Genomic DNA, 10,343 nt, shown 5'->3' on the forward strand with positions numbered 1-10,343 from the left:
TTTTTAAAAAGTGTGTAATTGTGTCAGGCAGCAGCTGATACCCTAACACTGTTTCTGGGATCAAAATCATTACTAACTGTCAAAAAAACAAAAAACAAAACATTTTTCCTTGAACCACCATCTATATATTTAGTTGTTACAGCTGCTGAGTTCCACAAGATGTGTATAAGACACAGTGGTTTTCATCTGCATCATTAGGTGCAAGCAGTTTCTGGGGATCTTCAATCTGTAAGTATGTCTTAGAGTTTTAGGTCTGAATGATTCAAAAACCGGAATAAAACTCTGGAAACTGGGAGAGGCAGAGTTCAGGGTGAGACCATGCAAAAGGGTATCATGGCTTTCCTCTGAAACCACAATGCAGTACAGGCTTCCTGAAAGATCGGGGAAGTTCTGCAAAGCTAGCTGGCTTCAGGCTTGTAAGAAAACTAGTTTATTTTTAAAATAAACTCTGTGGCTCTGAATTACAAACTCAAACATAGTGCTTTCTCTTGAGACACACACACACCTGCCTGTTTTTCCCTTCCGAAGCTGCTGGGCTCCAGACAAGAGTTCTGTGCTTTAGGACATAGGCCATGTTATCTTCTAGGTTTGCAGAGCACCTGGCTCATTTTGGGCTGTCACAGAATCAAAGGTTGGGAGTGGGAGGAGGGGAGAAGGACCTCTACATTTGCTAAACACAAATTCAATTAGAGGATTCTTCACTTGTTTTTAAATTAAACTGGAATTTAAAAAAACTGTTTAAAATGAAATCTAAATTTAATACAAAATACATTAAGGCCTAAACTTCTCTTAAAACAAAATGCTGTTTTGTGTTTAATTAAATGCCAGTTACAATCCTAATACAGCTAGACATTATGTTGAAAAAAGTTAATTATATAGTAAATAAGCAATACTGTACATCATTCACCATTTTCTTACATACCAAAATGTACAATTAAGAATTGGATTAATCTATATAATTGCTTAAATAAATGTAGAGAGTTATAGTATACTCTCCTAGGTAGCAAAGAGATGTGCCAAACCTAGTATAAAGGCTCTATTTTGCTAAAAATCAATGTTTTAAATGGTTATATCAACCAATGAGAATATACTTATTTTCTGAAAATAAGTGCAAATAAAAATGTTTTTTAAATGAAAAAATACTGATTTAAAATAGAGGCTTTCCACTTGGTGACTTTAAATTGCTGATTTAAATCAACTTACCCTAGGTTGAGCTGTTAAATTTTGGGTTCAGAGTAGGAACTGAACTGAAATTTTGGATAGTTCTTACTTCAACCAAGTTAAGGCCCCTAGCCACAAAGCTACTTAGGCACCTGAGTTTGGGGGTTTAGGCACCACTGATCTATAAAACATGCATCAAACCCTGTAGGCACTACATTCACTGGGTGCCTAAATTTTCAGGCTAGATGTTCCCTGGGTACATAAACTTCAGCATCTGAGCATGCACACTGCCCCCCCACCTCCCCCGAGTGCCAAAGCGTCTGTCTCCCACCTAAGCCACAGAGCAAATTGATGAACGGGGAAAATAAGTACGTGCCTGCCTACCTCATGTGTGGGATCCAGTCCAGTAGGTGAGCTCAGAGTTTGCCTGCTGGCTCACATCCCATTCAAAATTGGCCAGAGGTAGAGTTGTTATGCTCCTGATAATTTTTAGTCCAGTGGTTAGAGCACTCACTTGGGATATGGGAAAACCCAGGTTCAATTCTCTCCTCTGCCTGAGTGGGGGGAAAAAGATTTGAACTAGGATCTCCCATCTCTGAGGAGGCTGTTCTAACCCCTGAGCTACAAGGTGTGCATCTAGGCAGGGTTTACCCATGAAGAGGAGTGTTTGCCTCTCCCATTGGCTGGCTTAGGAAGCACTTTGCCTCCCATGCTGACTTTTGTAGATCACAGTCTTAGACACCTCTCTCTCATTGTATAGGAGCCTACACACCTGACTCGGATGTTGTGGATTGCTGTGTTGTTCCTGTGATTTCCTAAGTGCCTAGAAGTTAGGCATTGCAACACCCAAGTCCTTTTGTGGAGCCAGGCCTAGGTGACTTATCCTAAACTGCTGTTGTACTGGTTTTGCAAGGTGTTTTTAAAAAACAAACAAACAAAAAAAAACCCACACACCCACTCAGCCTTCTATCCCCAAGTGTCTCATCTCCCTGAAGTGCAATGTGTGTGCTTGTGATTTACAAGAGACATATGGAAAGAGATGAAGTCATGCTAAATACTTGCATTGTATGGCCCTTTCCTTTATTATCTTCTGCAGCTCAGGTCAGCGTTTGGCAGTTCCTAATAGTTTTAAATGTAGAGGATATTTCATGTACATTGTGGCTTTAGACATGATTTTTTCAATCCAGGACAAAGGATTTACTTTACAGTCAGTTTATCTGATCTTTTGATAAGCTAGTGGCAGGTGGAAGGAATTTCAAACGTTTAAGTGTTTGCAGCACAGATCATTCCCAATTAGAAGTACTTTGTGTTGGACTGTTGGCTTCTTAAGTTCAAGTGATTTCATTTTAAATAAAAAAAAATAGGCCATCAATCTCCAACTTCGTAAACAAAGAAAGATGAAGCTTGAGGGGAAGTACTGCAAGACAGCATATTAACCACAGTGTACACTGATCATCTGAAAGCGTCACATACAAGCAGAAGCATTTTTTCAGGACTTTGTACCACATGATTCTTTAGAGGAAGTGAATTTGATCACCAGAAACTCTTAAGAAAATCCAACAAGTTATTTGATTAGTTTCACTATAGAAGTGTTGAAGCTAGAAATAAGAGCGTTTATTTTTAACTTTGACCCATCCATGAACAGTTAACAGAAGTCTCTCTTGAACAGGGGTTCTCAAACTGGGGGTCAGGACCCCTCAGGGAGTCATGAGCTGTCAACCTCCACCCCAAGTCCTGCTTTGCCTCCAGCATTTATAATGGTGTTAAATATATTTAAAAGTGTTTTTAATTTATAAGGCGGGAGGGGGGGTCACACTCAGAGGCTTGCTATGTGAAAGGGGTCACCAGTACAAAAGTTTGAGAGCCACTGCTCTTGAGGGTCTTTCCTAAATATTACATGCAGAATTTAGATTGACAGTGTCTGGTGATTAGCACAGGGCAATTGCATGGTATGTCAGAAAAATAATAATTGAACTCTGACAACCTGATGGTTATGATGTAACAAAGGTTTTCATCCTACCCTGTGCCCACAAGGTGATAACTGGTGTAAAGTCTGTGCATCTCCCCTAGCCAGTGTTGATGCACCCTGCCATGACAAACAGACTAGCCTTCAACCTTCCAGTCTGCATCCCCTTCCTAGAATGCTGCTCTATTGCATTTCATTCCCCTGCCAAACTCTCCAATCCTCCTTTGGTGGGACCAGGGCCCAAATCTAATACTCATGGGACAGGGGAACTATTTTCTGCGTGTTAAATACCTACATTATATAAGGATGATCAAGAATACTTAGGCCTTCTCCTTCAGTGGATGGAGAACAGCTTAGATCTATGAAAAATATCCTTGTTGACTAGTTCTGCATGGATTTACTCCCGCCTGGAAGTCTCCCTGTACTACTCAGGCCCAACAATATGTAGGACATGGACTGTGCTTAGTTTGTAGAGAGGCCTCCTCACCCTCTGCCTGTTGAGAAATGAGTTTCACTCAGCCTCAGTTACATGCAGGGGAATTTACAGGATCTGCACTAATATAGATCCACTTACCCTCAATCTCTTTGGAGGAGATGCACAGGGGCAGCAATAGCATATGAGACTCCATTATCTCCCCACACAGATTCGCTTGGGATTTGTATAGGGGATGATGAAAGGTCTCTTCTCCCCTCCCTCTTTTCCTCAGCAAAGATATAGGAAAACTGCAAATGCTGCAGTCACCTTACAAGTACATAAAATAGAGATATAAAAGATTTTTCAAGCACCCACAAGCATGCTGGGCACTTCCCAGGCATATCAAGAGACATCTCTGGCCTGAAGATCTTGCAATCTAAATGATGACAAGTGAAGATATACAAGGCCCCAACTAGTCCAACCCACTCTTTTTGTGTAACTTCAAGCCCAATATAACAGCTCATTTTTATTTGCTTGATCTGTTTTGTTTATTCTGTAGCTCAGTGCATTGCTTTATTGCAGTGTTATTGACTATTTCACTTGAATTCATCTCTACCAGGAAAATCTCATCACAATGAAGTTAGTTGATAGTGCTCTTTGCAGACCTACAGTTATAATTAATTCCTAAAAGTTTACATCTGATTTTAACAGGTTTTTCCTGTTCAACAAAAGTTAAAGCATCTAGTTCCAGATGTTAGTAATTTAGCCTGGACTTGACGAGATTTTAATTTTATCTTCTTGTATTTCTGATCATAATAAAAGATATGGCATACCTCACAATCTGAAATTCATAGTAGTAGTTTTCTTCCTTCTCGGTCTACCAATTTTTAGATCTCTATGAAAGTTAATTGAGTTTTGCTATAAAGGTATTTCAGTATTTTTATTTATTTATACTATTATTTTGCTAGGAAATCTTCCAGAGATCTGACATCCTTTTGTCAACAGGCTCCAGGGAAAACAAGAACAGCAGCAAAGAAAGAAAAATAGATTCCAGGATTACCCAGATCACAAGAGATTCTTAGGAGCCTAACTCGCATTACTTTCAACAGCGGTCAAGCACCTAAATACCTTTCAGGATCTGGCCTTGTGTTACTACATGCACCAAGGGACAGTCTGGTAAAGATTTTGATAACGGAAGAGAAATTTCTTAAAGGATGTTGCAGAAGCTCACGCCTCATCTATAAAAGAAAGTTCTGCTAGTTTAACTAAAAGTGTTGTTTTAAACCAATTTAATTAGACTGGTACAAACCTAGCCATGAGCATTTATTCTGGTTTTATGACTTGTCTACACATGGAAAGTGACTGGCATAACTATTCCACTATAGCTATGCTAGTATAAAACTCCCCCCTGTGGACACAATATTCCAGAATAAAAAATGAATTTAGTTTAGATTACTCAATCTTCCAAATTTCCCTGTGTAGATGAACCCTCAGTGTCACAGCAATGAGATAAAGTGACACCCTTATTTACAATAGAAGGGCTTTAAAAGTTTTTCAAACACAAGTGACTGATTATGATGGTTCACATCTGGTCCCCATCAGCTGTTAGATTGTTTAACTGCTACTGTAAATGTGACAAGATTATTGTCAAACAGTTGCAGGAAAGTCATCTAGAGTAGTTAAATCATTTCCTTCCACTTCAATTGATGATACCCAGTGTTAGCAAAGAATCATTTTCCTTGTGGTGACTGAACCTAAGGCCTGGTCTACACTGTGGGAGGGTCAGGGTCGGGGGGATAAAATCGATCTAAGTTACACAGCTTCAGCTACATGAACAACATAGCTGAAGTCAACATACTTAGATCTACTTTACCATGGTGTCTTCACTGTGGTAAGTCAATTGCTGACACTCCCTTATTGACTCCACCTGCGCCTCTCACTCCAGTGGAGTACCGGAGTCAACGGGAGAGCACTCAGTCGTCGATTATCGCATCTAGTGAAGATGCGATAATTCGACCCCTGCTGGATTGATCGCTCCGGAGGCAAGTGTAGCCATGCCCTAAGGGTGGAATCTTCAAAGGGACATAAGCGTTGCAATGCTGAACATCACGGTGCCTAGGAATCACGGGAACACCCTCCTCAAGATAGCCAATGTGTGATGCTGATGTGCTAAACCCTGGTCCTCTCTCTGATATAGATGCCTCAGTCCAGGCTGCAGGGAGGTGCCTAGCTCTCCTAGAGATCCACAAACAGGAGCCCCTTTCCTGGCTTAGCCACCTATGTTGTTTCTTGCAGGAATGAGTTAGGCGATTGCCTCACTCCACACAAGATAGGGGAGAGGAGATGGTGGACATGACCACCGTATAACCTTTAGCCCAGCGGTTTGATTATTCACCTGAGAAGTGGGAGACCCCAGTTTAAAATCCTCTCACACTCTGCCAGTGAAGGAGGAAATTGAACCTGGATCTCCCACACCCCTGAAGAGTACTGTTATTGGGCTAAAAGTTATAAAGTGGACACCACCCACCTCCAGTTTGCCTTTGAATGGGGCTTGATCCATTGTAGGCACACCGAGCACACCTACCAGATCAGGCCCCGCATGCAAGTTAGGCAGATGAATGCCTGTTTTCCTCTGGTTTGTGGATCGCTCTGGGGCTAGGTGGGAGACAGGCATCTGGATGCCTAGTAGGAAGAAGCAGTTCACCTGCCCAGAGGCAGAAACATAGGTGCAGAGGAAGCTTTTACTCTGGAAATTTAGGTGTTCAGTGAGTTTAGGAGCCTACAGGGATTGGTGGGAGTTGTGGAGCCAAAATAGGAACTTAGGGGTGGGATCCAAAGAAGTGCTTAGGTGCCTAACACTCAGTTCAGTGCCTTATCCACTAGATCATGTTCAGCATTGGACACTTGGTATAGTAAAGCCCCACCTTATGGAGTCATGTGACTCCATGAGAATTTGAGCTTTCATTTTTTACATGAGTGTATATTTCTAGCCCTCATGGTTGCAGAAGAGCTTGAAAATATGACTCAAGTGTACCCTAAAAGGTAAATAACCCAAACTGCATTTAAAAAAAAAAAAAAGACAAAACAGATTTAAACTGGTCTGATGATTTTTGAACACCCAGGGTTGGCAATAGTGATTGCTGCCTCTTTCAGGCACACAGATCAAAGGCAAAACTGGCTGCAGTGCAGCATCTCTTTGCACATACTTTAGAAGGGGTAGGTACTTAGCTCCAGCACAGCATCCATAATTTCATGTTAATCCTAGCAAATCTACTTTCAACTAATGTTACAGTTACAAAGAGCATGGATTACTAAACATCTGGATGGAAATTTGCAAGGGGCAAAAAGTGTGACTGTCTCCCAGCTCCACAGGAAAGATTTGATTGCAGGATACAGTAATGAGAGCTCATTTAAAAAACAAAAAAACCCTCCCACTTTAAATGGATGAGTTTATATTAGAGAGACAAGATGGGTGAGGTAACAACTTTACAACTGAGTATATTGATATACACTGCAGAAGTTAGAATTACAGAATTAGTATATTGTGAAGCATTGTATTGTAAGCTACATTTCTGAAAAGTGAAGTACACTCTATGAATCTGTTTTATTGTGTTTGTTCATTTACAGACCAATTTTGCTCTCATTTGAGGGGAGTGCCGGGAGTGCCCCCTTTGAAGTCAGTTACATCAGTTTCAAAATCAGCATAAGATCAGAATTTGGCCTTAACACACATACTAAAAAACCAGCAATCACTGAGTTCATTGAGATTCTATTGCAGTTAACAATATTTGAACTTCAATAGGGGATAAATTAAGTTTTGTGTAACTCAATGATACTAGTGGAGCAGATTTTGTAAGAATCATTGTTGCTCAACATAGAGCTCTAAAACAAAGTTTAAGTGATTAAATCCGTTATTTAAAATGTGGTTCTACTCTGAAAATTGAATGTAAAAATGTCATTGTGAGGCTCCATGTTTGTCTCGTTGATTTCTATATCAAGTATGCTCTGCTTAAGTGTTTTATTTTCAACTGTCACCCTTGAAAAAATAACTGGGGCTTTGAAAGCTAAGCCGTATTCTTCCCATCTCAGGCATCTGCACCAAACAGAAGGTTCTGCAGGCCAAGATGGGGTTTTATAGGTGTCAGAGGGCTATCACCTTTCATGTGTTTGCACAGGTGTAATTGACTGAAACCAAGTAAACAAACCTGTTGATGCACAATAGAATCCAGTGCATTTTTGAATATGCAGTTGCACATGCACAGTTAAGAAAACTGACACCACAGAGTATGGGCAATGTCTGTCAATTTCTAGCTAGTTAACTGCACAGTACTGCCTAATGAAGTTATTCACATTAGTGAATATTTACTTGATAGCACACTAGCTAAATAAATATTAAAACTCAATTTTTCACAACGCCCTTCAAAGTCAGTGAAAGTTATGCATATCTATCACGGAGCAAACTTTGGCTCTTAGTAGAGAATGCTAGGTGTTTTGCAAAGATTGACTGAAACAAACAAGTTGGATTGCTAACACAGGATAGAAGTTATCTAAACTAAGAAAAGCACATTGTTTAATAATTTAGAGTAGTCAGTCTCATTGACGACTTTCCACCTGTCTCCAAAAAGCGCAAAAGCAGCACTCTTCTCCCCCTCTCCCCACCACCAAACAAAATCCTTCATCAGTTGATTGTTTCATTAGAAAAACTAAACACATATTGGTTTTGCTGAGCTGTGCAGTAATTCTACAATTATCTGAAGTAAACCTGCATTGTACTGGATGCAAAGTAGTCTGTTGATTAAAGAAACTTAATTATCTGAGTATTGACAAGACTTCCATGTTCAAAACAGAAGCATGGGCACTGGCACAAAGTTAGGCTTGCATTTCCATCACCCTTATGAAAAGGAACTTTTTAGCCGTTTTCCAATAAATACAATCTTGATGTCCAGTCATGGAATTGTGCCAGGACTGAGCCCCAAGTTGTTCAGGAAGCTCCTCTTGTGAAGGGAGAGGACTAGTTTGAATGAAGAATGGCCTTATTAGATCTGGGGATTAAATGCCAGATTTTGACAGAAAGGACAAATTCTGCTCCTGGGATGTGTGTATGCAGTTCCTACAGCCTTCAGTGTGGTTTCACTGCTCAAACATCTGACGGCAGAATTCAGCCCTTAATATGGTATGTCTACACTGCAGTAAGACAGCCTGAGCCTGAGCATCTACACTGCAACTTCATAGTCCCACAGCCCAAGCCCTGCAAGTCCGAGTCAGCTGACACAGGCCAGCCACGGGTGTTTTATTGCAGTGTAGACATATCCAGAGTGTTCATCACTGCTGAATATTTGCATCTGCTTTGAGCGGATAGACTGACTTCGTTTCATCTAGGATTTTTCCCCCCCTTTAAATTGTGTTTAGACTGAAGGGGACAAAAAAAAAATCCAAGAACAGTTGCTTTATTTTTGCACTGTTCTGTAGTGACTGGTTACCAGTTGCCCCCACCTTTCCCCAATAAGGTTAATAACTAGAATCTGCTTCTTTATTCTGTTTTCTCAACCTCTTTCTTGTAATTCCAGTAGCATTCCATCAACTGGAGGAGGATTTAACTTTCACTTTTATATTAAATAATGAATATGTAGGCAATACAATTCACCTTACCCTCAATAACCTTGTCTACATTACATGTATTTGTTGTTGCAAGCAGTCAGCCACATGAGCAGCTACCAAGAGAGGGTCTTTAACCATCCAAAGATGACAAGCAATTGTCACCAAAGACTTCATACTAAGAAGAATGTGCAGAGAATTCAGCAAAGGCCACATGGACAACAAGGTGGCATGTTATCTCCCTGGAATGAATATACTTCCCAACTTATTCAAAATGGAAGTTAACAGCAAGCAGTAAGATCTAGTGGAAAAAGGGGCAGCCCAAGAATGGCTGCTCTATGGTTTTCCCAGTGCAGCCAAACATACCCCTAGATCCCACTGAGCCACAACATTGCTGTGTTTTCTAAGAGGGACTTCTGCCACCCCCTTCTTGCTCACCACAGAAGTATACTGCCTTACTTCTGGTCCCGCCCACTCCCATTTTCATGGCTTTTCTACATGTCATGATACAGTAAATCTCAGTCTCTCAAACAGGAGACATCATACAAAACAGCTGTTAGCTAGAGACACAAACAGGCCCACACAGCTCAAGTTCCAGCTTGATCTGCCTTTGTTTACTAGAGACCATATGATGTCTGGAACTCTATACAGCATAAAGAAGCATCTAGTGATAAACTATTATACTATCCCTTGTCTTACATATTCATAAGGGAGGATTTGATCTGAAGTGAGGGGATAGTAGTACAAAACTCGTACTGAAAAAGAGACAGAGCAGACGTACCAATATAAAAAGGTAGATGTGGGATAAAGCACAAACAGAGTGAGTTTTCCCATGAAGTATTTTTTCTTTTTTTCCCCCAAAAAGCTTTCAGACATACAGACTTTCCACTCTCCTTAGTAGTATCAAGTATTCATAGGAAGAAACTTACAGTTATCCTAATTACACATCTAGAGTGAAATCCTAGCCCCATTTAAGTAAAAAATCAGTGGTAGTTTTGACATTAACAGGACCAGGATTTCACCCCTGTAAGATAAGTTATGTATTTTCTGAGGCCGTAGCAGAGCTAACCAAGCCCATCTAAGACCTCAGCAATATATTTTCTTTATCTTGCAAGTTCCCATTCAATGAACACAGCAAACTGATGTATATATTTACAAGTTATATTTCAAAACAAAAAAGTTAATGATAAAATATACTGGGGGAGA

Source organism: Mauremys mutica, chromosome 6 (assembly GCF_020497125.1).
Source record: "Mauremys mutica isolate MM-2020 ecotype Southern chromosome 6, ASM2049712v1, whole genome shotgun sequence".
NCBI lineage: Eukaryota > Metazoa > Chordata > Testudines > Geoemydidae > Mauremys > Mauremys mutica.